Raw genomic sequence first — 19,267 nt, 5'->3', positions numbered from 1 at the left:
GACCACCCGAGGCAGAAAAAGAAGTAGATGAAAAATGGAGGAGCGCTACAGAGAGGAGAAAACAGAAGTGCCAAGGCAGGAACGGAGCGGGGAGAGCGGGAACAGAAGGAGACCAAGGATGGACGGAAAGAGGACGGGGGAGGCCGGGAGCAGGGCCCGCAGCGCGCCGGGCCGGACCACCGTTCCTCAGCGCGGGGGTGAGGGGCGGGGCCTAGGCCGCGGCGGGCCGCAGCGACCCCCGCGCCGAAGGCCGGATGGTTGCGCCCAGCGACGGCGGCCAATGAGCGGCCGGGATGTTGGCGTGCCGGCGGCGGTCCGGGCGCTCGCTGGCTGAGGGACGGCGCCCGCCGCCATGATGCTTGTTTGCTTTCAATGAAAACGAGGGGGGCGCGGAGGAGGAGGCGTCGGCGTCGGTGTCGGCGGCGTCGGCGGCGCGGAGGCGAAGGCAGCGGCGGGCGCAGCGAGGAGGGCGAGGCCGGGGGCCGAGAGGGCGGGAGGGCGTAGTGGCGGCCCGCCGGGGCGGCTGAGGCGGGCGGCTGAAGCGGCGGCTCTCGGAGGGGGAACAAAGAGCAGCGACTGAGGCGGAGAGGAGCGGCGGCGGCGGCGGCGCTGCAGCAGCGGGCGGGACTGGTATGGTGGTTCCACAGGTCAGACCCCGCTGCGCTCACAGGGAGGAGGCGGCGGCAGCGGCGGAGGAAGGCGGCGCACCCCGAGAGGTGAGCGAGGCAGGCCCGAGGCCCGGCCGGGGCGCCGCTTCTCTCTGCGGCCGCGCACGGACCGCCCCGTCGGCCGGCCTCGGTCGCGGCAACTTGAGTTTCGTGGGCGGCGGGCTCGCCGCTCCCCGGCTGGCGGCTGTGGGGGGGCCCTCGACGCGCCGCGATCCCGCCCCGCCCCGGGCCGCGCCCCCGAGCCGAGTCCCGGCCGGGGGGCGTTGATTGACGGCGGCCGGCGGAGGGGAGGGGAGGGGCCGGCGCCGGGCTCTGGGGTCCCGGCCGGTCCCGGCTGCCGTCGCCGGAGGAGCGAGTCCGTGTCCCGGGACTCGGGGCCAAGACGGTGGCAACTTCGGAGGAGCGGCTCGGTGGGTGGTTCGCGTGTGGAACTTCGCACTCCGCGGCCGCAGTTACTGTCGAGCGGGAAACCCGCTGCTCACCCCCCCTAAAATGTTCTTAAAATGCAGTTTAACGCAGATTTTGGGGGGAGAGGACGGGGTGGATTACAGGTTAAAGAAGCACTTAGCATGCAGTGAAGAGATTTGTTTTCCAGTATTGCTAAGGACTCGGAGATCGCGCTGGTTTCTAGAAGCAGTTTTCTCTGGGAACCCAAATTGCACCCCTCCTTTTTGTTTTTCAACACTAATCGTTATTTTCTTTGGAAACTTCCTTTGACTCTTTACCTCCTTCGCCTTCCGCGAGGAGCCTGCTAACCAACACCTGTAGCCTTCTGTTTTTAACTGTTACTGCCATTGACAACATCGTGAATGGTCATCTCGCTTGACCTTCTTGGATTTGTTGTTACTGTGTTACGCTGATGTGTTTTAGATAATCTGCTTGAATTTGAGTTCCCATACTTACCTGTTTTCCAGGTGGATTGTCTCATTGTTAGCGCTGAATCTTCTTGCCTACTTGTATCTGGGAATTTAACTTTGAAGAGGAAGAGAGTGAATGTGAATAACTGAAAAAATAAAATGGTGTGTAGTAGCACTTTGTATTTTTTTACAATGCACTAGACTTTCCCACTCCAGAACAGATTTGTAGGCTGTAGGAGTAGATGTGGGCCATTGATCAAAAGGGTGGCTTTTTTGGATAATTGCTGTTAAGACATTTATCACAGTCTTTAATTTATTTATTGTTTTTGAGACAGGATCTCACTCTGTCACCCAGGCTGGAGTGCAGTGGCACAGTTCTTGGCTCACTGCAGCCTTTGCCTCCTGGGTTCAAGCGATCCTTCTGCCTCACCCTCCTGACTAGCTGGGACTACCGGCAGACACCACCACGGCTGATTTCTAAAGTTTTTGTAGAGTCTTGCTTTGTTGCCCAGGCAGGTCTCCAACTCCAGAACTCAAGCGATCTTCCTTCCTTGGCCTCCCAAAGTGCTGCAATTACAGGCATGAGCCAACATGCCTGGCCATCACAGTCTTTAGAATGTTGTGACTTTTAGAGTAAAATTAGAATAAAAATGGCTTAATATCTTTAGATCTGTGATCTACTCCAGGTGTTTTGTTTTAAACAAAATATTTGAACAGCTGCTAATGAGAAAACAGACCTAGAAAGGTGGAAGTGACTTGCCCATGATACTGTAATTACGAGGGGAAGGACTGGGTTTGTGTGCATGTGAGAGCACACGAGTGTGTGACCTCATTGCTAGAGGTTTGTTCTTTTGGGAGGGTAGAGGGTATTTTAATGGTTAGAAGTTATTTCAGGTCACTTCTCAGTAGGTGAACGAGATGCTTAATGAAATGGTCAAAAAAGATTATGTAATTGCCAAGCATGATGGCTCACCATGTAATCCCAGCACTTTGGGAGGCTGAGGAAGGAGGATGGCTTGAGCCCAGGTGTTTGAGACCAGCAAGACCCTGTCTCAGAAAAATACGAAATATTTAAAGCCTGTGATAACTGTCACAACGTAGTGAGACCCTGTCTTGATCAGTTTTTAAAAATGGTGACAAAAGACATAGATATTTTTGTGAGACTGAAGATTTTCTCTGAAAGCCAATCATTAATTTCCATAGTGTCTTGATAGTGGTGATGCAGCCTAGGCAGCTCCTTTTGAATATACCTGTTCAATTTGTAGGTATTTTCAGGTTTCTTAAATGTTGTTGGCAAAGTAAAACTACAATTATTGGGAAATTTCAAACTGTTTTCTTTTGAGCAGACATAAGGTTGGTTTATAGAATTTGGTCCTAACTACAAATGTGTAAAGGCATTGTAGGAATTTGCCCACTGTACCTGTAGTTTAAAAGTATGCATTTTATGCCAGGTGCGGTGACTCACACCTGTAATCCCAGCACTTTCGGAGCCCAAGATGGGTGTATCACCTGAGGTCAGGAGTTCGAGACCAGCCTGGCCAATACGGTGAAACCCTGTCTCTACTAAAAATACAAAATTAGCCAGGTGTGGTGGCGCATGCCTGTAATCCCAGCTATTCAGTAGGCTGAGGCAGGAGAATTGCTTGAACCCGGGAGGCAGAGATTGCCACTGCACTCCACCCTGGGTGACAAGAGTGAAACTCAGTCTCAAAAAAAAAAAAAAAATGCATTTTGGTTAATGCTTAGACATTCCAGTACCCATATTTGCCTTCTTATATTCTTTAAAGCATAAACCTTTTTCGTGGTGCAACAGAAAAGGATAATATATGTAAGACATACTGAAATAAATGTTAAGGCAGCTCACAGCTATATTCGTTGGGCCATTAGGGGTGAGGGATCAATATGTTCAGCACATTTAGAACCCATTCCCATATGTAAGTAAGGTCCACTGGTTTGGGAAGCTCTGCTTTAAAGCATTTATCACTTTGGAAAAGTCCTAATAGGCTCAGCTAAAAATGTATGTTTTACTGGGAAAACCAGAGTTGGATTTGTAGATATCTTTATACCCATTACTCAAGGTAGTCATTTTACAACAAAGTGTGATTAATAAAACACTATGTATCTGAAATTAAGAATGGCTGAGGCTGGGTGTGGTGGCTCATGCCTTTAATCCCAGCACTTTGGGGAGGCCAAGACAGGCGGATCACCTGAGGTTAGGAGTTCGAGACTAGCCTGACCAACATGGAGAAACCCTATCTCTACTAAAAATACAAAATTAGCTGGGCGTGGTGGCACATGCCTGTGATCCCAGCTACTCGGGAGGCTGAGGCAGGAGAATTGCTTGAACATGAGAGGCAGAGCCGAGAGCACACCATTGCACTCCAACCTGGGCAAAAAGAGTGAAACTCTGTCTCAAAAAAAAAAAATTGTGAATAAACTGTAAACATATACTGTATGCATAGCTGGGGTGCATTAGAGTATAATGGAATGTACTGTATTTTGGTACTTGAATAAGTAGCGAGGTTGGGGGTTATTTGATCCAAGATGGGGACTCATTTAGGCTGTCTTCACTTTACCCTTCTCTGGTCTTTATCTCTCCTTCGTCCATTTATATTTTCTTGGTAACTTAAGTTACATGTTAAGGTATGTACTGGTCACAGTGTTTGTTGTTGTTGTTGTTGAGACGGAGTCTCGCTCTGTCGCCCAGGCTGGAGTGCAGTGGCGCCACCTCCACTCACTGCAAGCTCCGTCTCCCAGGTTCAAGCCATTCTCCTGCCTCAGCCTCCCGTATAGCTGGGACTACAGGCGCCCGCCACCGCAACCGGCTAATTTTTCTATTTGTTTAGTAGAGACGGGGTTTCACCGTGTTAGCCAGGATGGTCTCGATCTCCTGACCTTGTGATCCGCCTGTCTCGGCCTCCCAAAGTGCTGGGATTACAGGCGTGAGCCACCGCGCCCGGCCAGTCACAGTGTTTTAACACTGAGAATTCAAAGACAAATAATACTCTGATTTTGCCCTCTCATAGCGTATAGGCTTAATAGGTGCACAGAGTGCTGTGGGAGAACGCAATAGAGAATGATTAAACTTGCGGAGGGTGTGGGGGCAGTTTACGAAAAATAACACTGAATAGGATTTGCCAAACTGGGGAGAGGGAGTCGTGTTAAACAGAAGAAACTGTGGGTACACTGAGGTGTCAAGTGTTAGGGTAAGACTAGTGATAAGGTGTTATTGGAACAGTGGGCATGACTCGAGATGAGCCTGCAAAGGTGTGTCTGGTCTAGATTTTGAAGGACCATGCTTGCTAAGCTAAAAGTGAAGTTTCTACCTGTATCTTACAGCAGAAGAGAGAGCCAAAATATTTTTAGCAGGGGAGCAAGGTGATTTAGAGATCACTTTGGCATCCCTGTGGAGAATAGAGTGGAAGCCGTACAAGTATATATTTGAGGTATTATGGAGTTAGTGATTTTGGATCTATTTTTTCTTTTGGTTTTTCTTTCTTTTTTTTTTTTTTTTTTTTTTTTTTTTTTTGAGATGAAGGCTCTCTCTGTCACCCAGGCTGGAGTGCAGTGGCATGATCTCGGCCCACTGCAACCTCCGCCTCCTGGGTTCAAGCCATTCTCTTGCCTCAGCCTCCCGAGTAGGTGGGATTACAGGCTCCTGCCACCATGCTGACTAATTTTTTTGTATTTTTAGTAAAGACAGGGTTTCACCATGTTGGCCAGGCTGGTTTCAAACTCCTGACCTCAAGTGATCTGCCCGCCTTGGCCTCCCAAAGTGCTAGGATTACAGGCGTGAGCCACCGTGCTCGACTTGGATCTATTTTTAACTTGGATATGGTGTCTCCTGAGTCTGTGGTCCCTTAAGGGACTTTAGGGCTATGCCCAGTTGCTGTATAATACAGGGTCATTTAAAATCAAAATGTCAGTATGTTTTGGAAGAAGTTAAAAACAGTCAAAGCAATGAAAATCATAAAATAGTACTCATGAAAGTTCAGGTGTTGAGAACACTTGTCTTCTGAGTTAGGCTTAGGCAGGCTATAAACCTTAAGCTGGAAGATTCAACCCTATGCCCAGTTGAAATCAAAGCCACCAAGCTTAAAAAGTTATCAGTATCCTGATGGTTTGCTAGGATATGCATTGTAAACATTTTGTGAAATTTTGGGATGACAGTTTCCTCTTTAGTAAATTATTGGAATAGTGAGACTAACTTAAGGTCTAAGAAGTTCTCATACAACTGTTAATTTATACAGTCAGTTTGCTGTAAAGCAACATACAGGTTCCTAAAAAATCACTCCTTTGCATAATTGTACAGTAGAAATGACTGACAAATGGGGTTGTCAGTGACACATTTAAAAAAGGAAGCTTTATCAGTGACATATTTAAAAAAGGAACCTGGTAAAAATGATAGAACAGTTTTACATGTGTTGAATGGTTAAGAAATATATAGATACTGTAATAAATGTGGCATTTTGCCTTGAAAAGGCCTGGTTTGCTTGTGGAAAGGGATGTCAGAAAGGTTGCTGCTTGTGAGTTACTGTGAAGTGGTTGAAGAATTACCTATAATCAGATGGAAGGTTGTAACACCAGAAGCGAATAGGTGTGGCCCTTAACACGTAGTGAACTGACTTAGCTGGTAGGTGTTTGAAGTGTGTTTCAGGTATTTCTACACAGTTCAGTTCGACTGGGTGCAAACTGTCTCCTTTCATCTAGTGTTTACGTGACAAAATAGCACATAAATAAACAGGAGGTACGGCTTGTGCTCAAATTGTTCTCTAATTTGTGTTATCAGTTACACTGGAACAAGTTCACCTTTTCCTTTCTTTTTTTTCCCTTTTTCTTTCTTTTCCTTTTCCTTTTCTTTATTGACAGGGTCTCACTCTGTCACCCAAGCTGGAGTGATGATGACTTGCTGCAGCTTTGACCTCCCAGGTTCATGCGAGCCTCCTGAGTACCTGGTATCACAGGTGTGTGCCACCATACCTGGCTGATTTTTCTCATTTTTAGTAGAGATGAGGTCTCTCTGCGTTGCCCAGTTTGGTCTCACACTCTTGGGCTCAAGCAGTCCTCCCGCCTTGGCCTCCCAAAGTGCTAGGATTATAGGTGTGAGCTCCTGTACCTGGCCAAATTCACGTTTTGTTTTTCTTTCTTTCTTTTTCTTTTTCTTTTTTTTTTTGAGACAGAGTCTCGCACTGTGGCCCAGGCTGGAGTGCAGTGGCACCATCTAGGCTCACTGCAAGCCTCACCTCCTGGGTTGACACCGTTCTCCTGCCTCAGCCTCCCTAGTAACTGGGACTACAGGCACCTGCCATCATGCCCAGCTAATTCAAGTTCACGTTTTCAAAGCAAGTTTTATAGTTGATTATACTTGTTTAATACCATTTTTAAATAGTACTAAAACTCAGTTTCAAAAATCCTTGTTGAACAACCTATGTGTCAGGTCCCATGCTACCTTTGTGGGGCTTACAGTCTTTTGTCCCAAGGAGGTTTATAGTGTTGTGGAGAAAGACAAACGAACCAATAGAATACTCATCGGATTATATAGTGATTAAGAAAGCACAAAACATTTTGGGCATGCTAAGGAAAGAGAAACTCATTCTGCTTGGAAAACCCAGGGAGTCATCTCAGAGGTCTTTAAGCTGGGTTTTAAAGGATGAATAAGGATTTGTTAGGTTGAGTAGGACAGGGAGAAGGAACAGCTTGTTGGGAACAACTTGGGCGGTGGAGCATAGGACACAGGGATGAGAGGGACAGGAAGAGTGGTCAGAAACAGCTTGTGAATAGTTGTAGGCTTTTTCCTAAAGTGTTGGGATTTCCTGTATAGATAGAAATCCAATGAGAGTTTAGGTGGATATGGGTGAGCAAATGGTTTATGTAACATACTTTTTCAGGAGGCACATAATGAAAATGTAGAAGCTGGATTAAAGGAGTCAGAGTTCATTTACATCCTGTGAGAGCTCAAGTACATCGGCATAGGGGATAGAAAAGCACAGGATACCAGAATTAGGGACAGAGAAGCCATAAGCTATAAAAAAGATAGGAAAGAGTTGAGTATGATTCAGAACTTGTTTAGCTTGGAGAACTGTTGGTATGATTTAACTTGGGAAATAGAAGAACAGATTTGGGGCTGGGCACAGTGGCTCAAGCCTGTAATTCCAGCACTTTGGGAGGCCGAGACAGGCGGATCACGAGGTCAGGAGATCGAGACCATCCTGGCTAACACGGTGAAACCCTGTCTCTACTAAAAAATACAAAAAACTAGCCGGGCAAGGTGGCGGTGCCTGTAGTCCCAGCTACTTGGGAGGCTGAGGCAGGAGAATGGCGTAAACCCGGGAGGCGGAGCTTGCAGTGAGCTGAGATCCGGCCACTGCACTCCAGCCTGGGAGACAGAGACTCTTGTCTCAAAAAAAAAAAAAAAAAAAAAAGAAGTACAGATTTGGACAAGGAAAGTAGAATAGTTTGATTTTTGATCCGGTTAAGTTTGACATACCTTCTGGATACTTAGGGGATATGTCTAACGGGTATCTGGACCAGACAGCGGTTGGGGGTTTGATAGATTTGGTCATTGTATAGTTGACATTGGAAGTTAGGGGATTACTCAGAAGAATGTGTGAACAAATGTTTTTCACCTTTTTGGCAGAGGTAAGATCCCCATTTGAGAATCAGTTAAGAATTATGGACTGTGCTGAACAGAATGAAAGTATGCACATATGCAAGTGTGAAACTTAACTCATGGACCACAAGAGGAGAGGACTAAGGGAACCCTAAGGAACAACTGATATTTTGTTTTGGACAGGACTGAAATGGTTAGAGAGATCGGGGCAGAACAGGAGAGAGTAATGCTGCAGATGCCAAGAGAGGTCATAGTGCCAAGAAAGAGGGAGTTTTCAGTAGTGATCATTGTGCCTAGGTTTAGGGTGGGATGAGGAGATCTGGAAATGGGTTGATAGGATTTGGCAGGTGGGGGAATGAAAGCAGGGAAAATCTTTATGGGACCAGGGGATATGTAAGTCAGATAGTAGATTCGGCGGAGGAGCAAATGGCAGGTTAAGATGAAGAAGGTTATAGACTACTATTTGGAAAAATTTAAACTAGAAGAGAAGGAAAGAAGGATAATAGTTTAAAGAGGAGACAGGGTCGAGAGAAGGTAGGCACCTGTGTTAGTCACCAGCTTTGTTTCCTTAAGTCTAAAACTTAGGAATTAACTTTATAATACATATTGCATGTATGTTTTTCAAACGTTCCCCTGATCTGTTGGTTGAAATGATTGCATTTTTATTTGGTCACACAAAATTGTTTTGCCTGTGGAATTTTATGTGATTTCAAAAACAATAAATTTTTTTCCTCATTAGAGGTAGAGATTATCTGATGTAAAATCGTAATTACAATTTTCAGCCTTCAGTTACTAGAAGAATAAGATTTGCTTTCCTATGCCCTGTGCTAGGTTTGCACTTATGTTGTGCTCCATTGCCTAAACTTTGGTTAAATATTTGATGCAGTTTTAAGTGTAAAATAGTAGCAAAGAGGAAATCATTAGACACGGTCATTTTCTTTCCAAGTTATTGCTACGAACACATAGAGACTTAATAAAACAAATTAGCCAGTGGCTCTGTATATCCAAATACAGAGCATTACTGGTGATTCTCTGGGTGCATTGAGTGACTGTATATAGTTTTATTAGGCAGATTTTGATTATAGGGAGATAGATGTATTAGCAATCTCTCCTAATTAAAGACCAAACAGCGATGAAGATATGACTTGACTACATTAAATCAAAAATTGTATTACACTCAGCCTTTTGGGAGGCAAGTATTTTTGCTCTGTAAGATTATGTATTGTTGCTAAGTAAACACTTCAGCATCATAAAAGAATGTTTGATGAAGCTAACTGCCATGTTTTAGACCAGTAGTTTCCTTTGTTAATCTAAAATTATGACAATGATAACTATAGTTTATTTGAGACTTAAAAAATTGTCATTTGGTTTTTAGTTTTGTGGAAACTATAGAAACTCAAAAGATACAGGGGTTCGTAACCACTGAAGAAAAAAAATAGTGTTGAATGCCAGCGGTGCAGTGGGCTCTGCTGCTTTACATGTATCTCATTTAATCCTCACACCAAAATTGTGACATAGATATCACCAATTTGTAAGTGAGGAAATTTAGGCAATAAGATGATTGTAAGCCCATCATTTCAAGCCAGTACTTGATACAGGTCTGACTCCAGTTTGTTTTTTTTTTTTTTTTGAGATGGAGTTTTCACTCTTGTCACCCAGGCTGGAATGCAGTGGAACAATCTCGGCTCACTGCAACCTCTGCCTCCTGGGTTCAAGTGATTCTCCAGCCTCAGGTTCCCGAGTAGCTGGGATTAGAGGTGTGCGCCACCATGCCTGGCTAATTTTTTTTATTTTTAGTAGAGACGGGGGTTTGCCATGTTGGCCAGGCTGGTCTCGAACTCCTGACCTGAAGTGATCTGCCCAACTTGGCACCCCAAAGTGCTGGGATTACAGGTGTGAACTACTGCGCCCGGCCCCAGTTTGTATTCTTACTAACACTGTGCCCTCCTTCCTTTTTCTTTTTTTTTTTTTTTTTTTTTTTTTGAGACAGAGTTTCACTCTGTCACCCAGACTGGAGTGCAGTGGTGCGATCTTAGCTCACTGTAACCTCCGCATCCTGGGTTCAAGCGATTCCCCTGCGTCTGCCTCCCGAGTAGCTGGGACTACAGGTGTGCGCCACCACACCCGGCTAATTTTTTGTGTTTTAGTAGAGACAGAGTTTCACCATGTTGGTCAGGATGGTTTTGATCTCTTGGACCTTGTGGTCTGCCCGCCTCAGCCTCCCAAAGTGCTGGGATTACAGGCATGAGCCACCGCACCTGGCCCCTTTTTCCTCTTAACACACTCTCATGGTTTTATGACTGGATTGGTCCTTTGAGGTTAATTTGATAATACAGGAAGACCCAATTGTTGACCCAAATTTATAACCCTTTACACTTGTAGTTGATCATGTTGACATAATAGAGCTAAGTGGCAGAGTCTGTGTTAATATTTATGATTCTCTTGGTTATGGATCAAAAACCTCCCGAGAGTCCACGTAAGAGTACTTTTCATGCTCATCAAAAATTCAGTTATAAAGCCTTTCATTATTTTGGAAAAGGCAGTCTGTAGTCAAAAAGCGGTGTGTAGCTTTCATGTTTTCTGAAACATTATCAGTGGCCTTAGAGTAAGATTCTAGTGTTAAAGGCTTCTTGATGCTTTGTAAGGTCAACATTTTATGAATAATTTTCTTTCTTAGTTTTAAGGGGAAAAAACTAGTGGATCAAAACTGATTGCTTATACATTACAACCTCCCAAGTCATTGTGTATCTGAATTAGCAGCTAGAATAAATATTGAATGGCTCAAAAGACCAAAATTCCCACTAGATAGTAGTAGTTAGAATATTATGGTTCATTGTAAGAGCAGGGGCAGTAAATAGATTTTGGAAGGTCTGGCAAAAGGTAAGAAAAATGCAAAGATTCACGTTGGCATAAATATTACGGTGCTGAAGCAGTAAACTAAATGGTGGTTGCTTGTCTCATGGTACGAGAACAGATTTAGGATTGATGACTTCCTCACTGCTTACCTTTTTAATCTTGGTGAGATTTTACTACACAAATCATGGTTTTGACTTAATACCTTACGTTAGTGGGCAGACTTTAAAGGGATTTGCAAAACTGTGAGACAGTGTCAGTGTCACTCTTCTCACTAAATTTTACTTTGTTTTTTAAAATAGTTTTCATTAAAATGCCATTTAACATGTAATAGGTTTATTACTGTTACAGAGTTCATATTTTTAAAGTTCTCAGTTTTAATTTGATTTTTATTGATTATTGATAACTATAACCCACATCAACGAAAGTTCTGAGGTACTAGTTAATTTTTAAGAGTGCAAAAGGGTCCTGAGATCTGCTCAGAACACTTTGAGTGTCTTAGTGTGTTGTGGAGGGTTTGGGACTATAAAGTACAGATGAAGAGGTTAATTTGGGAAAGATGATGCATCTGAGACATAAACGAGGGGCTCATGGTCCCAGCAACATAATATTTGGATAAGGAACAGAAGATTTTGGTCTTGCAAATGATAAAATTCTTGAGAATGAGGCTGTGGTAGAATAGAAAGACTAGCTTTGGAGTTAGATTGTCCCTGGTTCAAATCCCAGCTCTACAACTCAGTTACTTAGAGTGTGCAATCTGGGGCAAATTACATAAATTCTGGGTCTCAGTTTCCCCTTCTATAAGATGGAGGTAGAATCTACCTCGTGGGTTGCTGTGAGAATTAAATTGAGGTCATACAGGTAAATTATTGCGTAGTGGTTGAAAGCACAAACTTGAATCAGACTTGGGTTAAAAATAACAGTTGTGCCATTTAGTATCCTCGTGACCTCAGGAAAGTTATTTATTCTCCGGACGTTTTCTCTTTATACAAAGATTATAATAGTGTCTGCTTATAAGAGTACTGACGGTTAGATGAGACAATGCATGTAAAGTGCTGGATAGACCTGGCAGGTAATGAGTGCTCACAGAATAGTGGCTACTCTATGCCTAGTGCAGTGCATGGCAGACAGGTGCCCGACACCCTTTTGCCATTACACCTATTTGTTTAATGTTTGCTCTTATTGTGCCATTGTGTCCCTAAGATAGATTTTATATAGTTTAACCTTTAAGTTTGCCCCCTTACTTCTTACCTCAGGCTATCCCAGAACCAGTATTCTTAGTTCCCTTGGATATTGAAGTCCTTTCTGTTTTCTCTAGATTTTGCCTTTTAGATAATAGTTTTTCTTATTCCTAGTAAGATAGGCACTGCTTTTAAGGCTTTTTTTGCACTCTTAACAAAATGTTTGCTTTTATACTATCATGGTTTCTCCCTTTGAATTCATATAAGCATTACCTGAATATTTGACAAGTTCTGGAGTTATAAAAATATTTAAGATATGTAAGTGGAAGGAGCCTGTGTTACAGAATGTGAGATAAAAAAATACTAAGGCAGGGTTAATGAATATAACAGTAGACATGTTTTCAAGGTTTAGCATAGCTCAGAGCTGGAAACAGTAAACTTATGTGTTTGGGAGGGATATGGAGGAAGGTTGTGATGGACCTTTTGAAGTTGAATGTCGTGGCCGGGCGCGGTGGCTCAAGCCTGTAATCCCAGCACTTTGGGAGGCCGAGGCGGGCGGATCACGAGGTCAGGAGATCGAGACCATGCTGGCTAACACGATGAGACCCCGTCTCCACTAAAAATACAAAAAAATTAGCCGGGCGTGGTGGCGGCGCCTGTAGTCCCAGCTACTCGGGAGGCTGAGGCAGGAGAATGGCGGGAACCCGGGAGGCGGAGCTTGCAGTGAGCCGAGATCGCGCCACTGCACTCCAGCCTGGGCGACAGAGCGAGACTCCGCCTCAAAAAAAAAAAAAAAAAAAAAGAAGTTGAATGTCTGAGTTGGCATTTGAAGGATGACTAGGGGCCTTTTGGTGTCTGGGGCATTTCAGACCGAAGACATAGCATTGCTAAGGCATGAAAGTTTGTGAAGGGTAAGTGGGAATTAGGGAGATCCCAGATGATACTAAGGAGGTTTACAGAGATCAAGTCAGACTCAACTTACTTGTTTTGTAAATGAGCCTGGGTTTCCTGTTTCCAAGGGTGTTGAGATGAACAAGATATAGTTTTAGGGGCCCAGTGTGGTGGCTCACGCCTGTAATCCCAACATGTTGGGAGGCTCAGGCGGGCAGATCACCTAAGGTCAGAAGTTCGAGACCAGCCTGGCCAACATGGTGAAACCCCGTCTCTACTAAAAATATAAAACAATTAGCCAGGCGTGGTGGTGGGTGCCTGTAATCACAGCTACTCTGGAGACTTAGGCAGGAGAATCACTTGAACTTAGGAGGCGGAGGTTGTGGTGAATTGAGGTCACGCCACTGCACTCCCACCTGGGCAACGAGAGCGAGACTCTGTTTTAAAAACAAAACAAAACAAAAGATAACAGTTTTAGGAACATGATGTACTTGTATTTCTAGGACTGTCACTTTGGACAGTGTATTTAGTACATTTTTGCACTGCTATAAAGAAATGCTTGAGATTAGGTAATTTTTGAAAAAAGGTTTAATTGGCTTATGGTTCCACAGGCTGTGCAGGAAACGTGGCTGGGGAGGCCTCAGAAAACTTAAAACCATGGAGGAAGGTGAAGGGGAAGCAGGTAGTCTTCACAGGGCCAGAGCTGGAGGAAGTTGGGGCGGAGATGCTACACAGTTTTAAACAACCAGATCTTGCAATAACTCACTTTCTGAGACAGCACCAAAGTGGAAAAGCTACCCCTGTAATCCAGTCACCTCCCACTAGGACCCACCTCCAACGGTGGGAATACAATTTGACATGAAATTTGGGTAGGAACACAGACCCAGACCATATCAGACAGTATCTAGGATGGATGAGAGACGGGGAGAGTGGTGGAAGAAAGAACATGGGTCTGAGACTGAATAGCCCAGGTAAGAGCTGAGGGGATTAAGGCAGAGTGGATGGGAGATTTAGGAAGTAAAATGGGTTAGAGTTGGAGACTGAATATGAAGCCTGTGATTAGGTGAGGAGGGGTCAAGGATATACTCATATTTTTGGCTTGGAAAACTGGGTAGTAAGCATAGGAGAAAGGGCAGGGTTGAAGACCAAGATGATAATTTGTTTTTTTGGTTTGAGACGGAGTCTTGCTCTGTCACCCAGGCTGGAATGCAGTGGCGCGATCTTTGCTCACTGCAACCTCTGCTACCCAGGCTCAAGCGATTTACCTGCCTCAGCCTCCTGAGTGGCTGGGACTACAGGCGCACACCACCATGCCCAGCTAATTTTTGTATTTTTGGTAGAGACGGGATTTCACCATGTTGGCCAGGATGGTTTCGATCTCCTGACCTTGTGATCCACCTGCCTCAGCCTCCCAAAGTGCTGGGATTACAAGTGTGAGCCACCACGCCCAGGCTAGTAAATTTTTTTACGTTTCTATTTTTTCAAGGCAAGGTCTCACGGTCACCCAGGCTAGAGTGCACAGGTGCCATCATGGCTCACTGCACCCTCAATCTCTAGAGCTCAAGCAGTCCTTCCACCTCATTCTCCCAAATAGCTGAGACTACGTGTGTGCCAACATGCCAAGCTAATGTATCTTATTTTAATTAATTAATTATATTTATTTATTTATTTATTTGAGAGGGAGTCTCGATCTGTCGCCCAGGCTGGAGTGCAGTGGCGCGATCTTGGCTCGATGCAACCCCTGCCTCCCGTGTTCAAGCGATTCTCCTGCCTCAGCCTCCCGAGTAGCTGAGACTGCAGGCACGTGCCACCATGCTCGGCTAAGTTTTGTATTTTTAGTAGAGATGGGGTTTCACCATATTGATCAGGCTGGTCTCAAACTCCTGACCTCGTGATCCACCTGCATCGGCCTCCCAAAGTGCTGTGATTACAGGCTTGAGCCACCATGCCCAGACTATTTTATTTTATTTTAATTTTTTTGAGACGTGGTCTGGTTCTGTCACCCAGGCTGGAATGCAGTGGTGCGATCTCGGCTCACTGCAACCTCTGCCTCCTGGGCTCAAGCCATCCTCCTACCTCAGGCTCCCAAGTAGCTGGAACTGTAGGGGCACGCCACCACACCTGGCTGATTTTGGTATTTTTTCTACAGACCAGGTTTTGCCATGTCACTGGTCTTGAACTCCTGGGCTCAAGGGATCCTCCAGCCTTGGCTTCCCAAAATGCTGGGATCACAACTTGTGAGCCACTATGCCTGATTTTTTTTGTTTTTGCTTTTCTTTTTTTGAGATGGAGTTTCGCTCTTGTTTCCCTGCCTGGAGTGTGATGGCAGATTCTTGTCTCACTGCAACCTCTGCCTCCGGATTCAAGTGATTCTCCTGCCTCAGCCTCCCAAGTAGTTGAGATTACAGGCATGTGTTACCACGGCCAGCTAATTTTTTTTGTGTGTGTTTAGTAGAGACGGGGTTTCATCATGTTGGTCTAACTCCTGACCTCAGGTGATCTACTCGCCTCGGCCTCCCAAGGTGCTGGGATTACAGGCGTGAGCTGCCACACCCAGCCTGATTTTTTACTTTTATGTAGAGACAGGATCTCCCTACACTGCCCAGTCTTGAACTCCTGGGCTCAAGTGATCCTCCTATCGTGGCTTAGTAAGACCTTTTTGATATCTTGGTTTTTTGGGTTTTTTTTTCACTAGCTTCTCTTTGTTAAATTCCTCCTATGCAACTCATATAGTTGGCTTTGGGAGATTATCACAGGGTTCTAATACCAAGATACCTGCCATAGTATCATCACCAGTTTGTAGAAGTAGTGTCAAAATGTGTAGTTATGATTTAAGTTTTGCCTGTTGGACAAGAGTAGTTATGTTTTGCAGAAGCTTTCTGTTGTTGCTGTTTTTTGTTTGTTTGTTTTCCCACAAGGAAAGACTGATGATAGACATTTGCCACTAAGGATAGCTTCTAAATGAGGTTTATCATCTGTAAACTTTTTTTTTTTTTAAGAGCTGTCGTTTTACTGTGTTGCCCAGGCTGGAGTGCAGTGGCTGTTCACAGGTGCAGTCATAGCATGCTATAGCCTCAAACTCCTGGGCTCACCCTGTCCGCCTGCCTCAGCCTTCCGAGTAGCCAGGACTTCTATCCGTAAATTTTAACTGGCCAATATGTGAAGGAAACCTGACTAGAAAGAGAAGGAAACAAATGTGATGACATTGGGAGGCAGCAGATTTTGGGTTTGAAGTGAGAGTGGAAGTGCCTTAACTGAATTGAGGCTGTGAGAAAGGCTTATGACTGTAGTCTAATGGAGCCAGGTGGGTTTATTTATACTAGAGGCACATAATTTTAATTTGTAGAATTCAAATAATATACTCGTCAAAAACAGCAGGCGAATATATTAAAGAATGTGGTAGGCCTGCCATCTCAGTCATAATTGTAATTTGAAATTCCAGAGTATGGGTATTAAAAAAATAGCATTTATTAAATTATTGTCTTTATATGATATTTTAAAGGTTCATTATCTAAAAGTTTTTAATATACCTATAAATGAATTGTCATTTAGATTGTATTCATAGAGGGATTAATTTTTGGGTGAGTGTCTTTTGAGTAGTGACTTGGGGCTTTTTGTTTTATAATAATGGAAAATAGGACAGTTACTTTTTTTTTTTTTTGGAGACAGAGTCTCACTCTTGTCACCCAGGTTGGAGTGCAGTGGTGCCATCTCAGCTTACTGCAGCCTCCACCTCCTGGGTTCAAGCTGTTCTCCTGCCTCAGCCTCCTGAGTAACTGGGACTACAGGCACCTGCCACCATGCCCGGCTAATTTTTATGCTTTTAGTAGAGATGGGGTTTCACCATGTTGGCCAGGCTGGTCTCGAACTCCTGACGTCAGGTGATCTGCCTGCCTTGGCCTTCCAAAGTGTTGGAATTAGAGGAGTGAGCCACCGCGTCCGGACAGGAAGGTTATTTTTTTGGCATATGTTTGTAATTTGATTTCCTTTCTTTGGATAATTCTTTTTCCATTTTTAAATATAATAAAATTTGGGGGGGGGGGCCAGGCACAGTGACTCACGTCTGTAATCCTACCACTTTGGGAGGCTGAGACGGGGAAATCGCTTGAATCCAGGAGTTCAAGACCAGCCTGGGCAACATGGCAAAACCTTGTCTCTACAAAATACAAAAAAAAAAAAGGCCAGACGTGGTGGCTCACGCTTGCAATCCCAGCACTTTGGGAGGCCGAGGCGGGTGGATCACGAGGTCGGAAGATCGAGACCATCCTGGCAAACATGGTGAAACCCCATTTCTACTGAAAATACAAAAAATTAGCCGGGTATGGTGGCGGGCACCTATAGTCCTAGCTGCTGGGGAGGCTGAGGCAGGAGAATCGCTTGAACCTGGGAGGCAGAGGTTGCTGTGAGCCAAGATCACACTACTGCACTCCAGTCTGAGTGACAGAGCAAGACTCTGTCTCAAAAAAAAAAAAAAAAAAAATTAGTTGGGTCTGCACCTGTAGTTCAGCTACTTGGGAGGCTGAGATGGGAGGATCGCTTGAGCCTGAGGAGGTTGAAGCTTCAGTGAGGCATGATTGTGTTACTATGCTCCAGCCTGGGCAACAGAGTGAGACCCTGTATCTGAAAAAAATAAACAATTCTAAAATTAAAAATTTTTTTTTTTTTTTGCTTAACAAGGTGTCTCTCTGTTGCCCAGGCTGGCCTTGAACTCCTGGGCTCAAGGAATCTTCCCACCTCAGCCTGCTGAGTAACTCGGATTACAGGCGTATGCCACTACTGGCTCCATTTTTGACATATCACTCTTTTCCTTCTTCCCTTTCCACCAAAAGCATAGCTTGGAACTCATTGCTCTTAATCGGTTTAGAAATTTGTAGAGTTTCATTCAGCTCTCTTCTCACTGTAATGTGTGAAAATAACGGACTGTAATAGAGACAGGATCTTTGGAAAGATGAGTTGTATTTTAGTCTTCTGAAAGCTGTGGATTTCAGAATGGTCTTTGAAGAATACTTAGCAAAATTTCGTTTTTGTTTTGTCTAATCTTGCTTTGTGTAAGGCATTGATGGTTCTGGTTTTATGAGAAAACAGCTTGTGAGCAGACCCACTGTGGAGGCTAGGTGGGAAGGATAGGGTAACATTTAACTTAACCTGGAATTACGGGTAGAATTTCAGTGTGAAAATGGTATCACTAAATGCTTGGAGATAGGGAAGAGTGGAGCATATCTGAAGGATGGCAGTTTGTCTGCCAGTTGCATCAAAAGATATAGAAGGAAGTATTGGGACAGAAATTTGGAAAGGTAGAATATTTTGAATTCTCGATGAATTTTTCTCAGCAGTAGAGATCTTAAAGGGGAAGAGAAGGGATAATATAGAATCATCATTTTAAGTGGGTGTAGGACCAGAAATCATTCCAGCTAAACATTCAATTTTTTTTTTTTTTTGAGACTGAGTCTGGCTCTGTCGCCCAGGCTGGAGTGCAGTGGCCGGATCTCAGCTCACTGCAAGCTCCGCCTCCCGGGTTTACGCCATTCTCCTGCCTCAGCCTCCCGAGTAGCTGGGACCACAGGCGCCCGCCACTTCGCCCGGCTAGTTTTTTGTATTTTTTAGTAGAGATGGGGTTTCACCGTGTTAGCCAGGATGGTCTCGATCTCCTGACCTCGTGATCCGCCCGTCTCGGCCTCCCAAAGTGCTGGGATTACAGGCTTGAGCCACCGCGCCCGGCCTTATTTTTTTTATTTATTTATTTTTGAGACAGAGTCTCAATCTGTTGTCAGGCTGGAGCGCAGTGGCGCAGTCTCGGCTCACTGCAACCTCTGCCTCCCGGGTTCAAGCGATTCTCCTGCCTCAGCCTCCCAAGTAACTGGGATTACAGGCATGCACCACCATGCCCGGCTAATCTTTGTATTTTTTAGTAGAGACGGGATTTCTCCATATTCGTCAGGCTGGTCTCAAACTCCCGACCTCAGGTGATCAGTCCGCCTCAGCCTCCCAAAGTGCTGGGATTACAGGCGTAAGCCACTGCGCCCGGCCATTTATTTATTTATTTATTTGAGACGGAGTCTTGCTCTATCATCCAGGCTGGAGTGTGGTGGCGCAGTCTCAGCTCACTGCAAGCTCTGCCTCCTGGGTTCACGCCATTCTCCTGCCTCAGCCTCCCGAGTAGCTGGGACTACAGACGCTTGCCACCAATGCCCGGCTAATTTTTTTGTA

At 44.9% G+C, this 19,267-nt stretch overlaps 1 protein-coding gene across 8 annotated transcripts in view; it reads left to right on the top strand.

Moving 5' to 3' along the window:
* The first annotated feature begins 331 nt into the window (after positions 1 to 331).
* LOC105483983 (CCR4-NOT transcription complex subunit 6) overlaps positions 332 to 19,267 on the top strand; it is an 85,916-nt gene continuing 66,980 nt past the window's right edge. For 2 of the 8 annotated variants that reach the window (XM_071097974.1, XM_071097973.1), the window contains exons 1-2: positions 612 to 716; positions 1,583 to 1,687. The gene's annotated coding sequence lies outside the window, so the exon portion shown is untranslated. Of the gene's footprint in view, positions 717 to 1,059; positions 1,079 to 1,582; positions 1,688 to 19,267 lie in introns of those variants that run through there. The other 6 variants (XM_011745086.3, XM_011745084.3, XM_071097976.1 and 3 more) reach the window with 4 other exon arrangements.

This window comes from Macaca nemestrina, chromosome 6 (assembly GCF_043159975.1).
Source record: "Macaca nemestrina isolate mMacNem1 chromosome 6, mMacNem.hap1, whole genome shotgun sequence".
NCBI lineage: Eukaryota > Metazoa > Chordata > Mammalia > Primates > Cercopithecidae > Macaca > Macaca nemestrina.
Note: the sequence above shows the minus strand (reverse complement) of the source record. Positions and strands in the feature narration are given on the sequence as shown.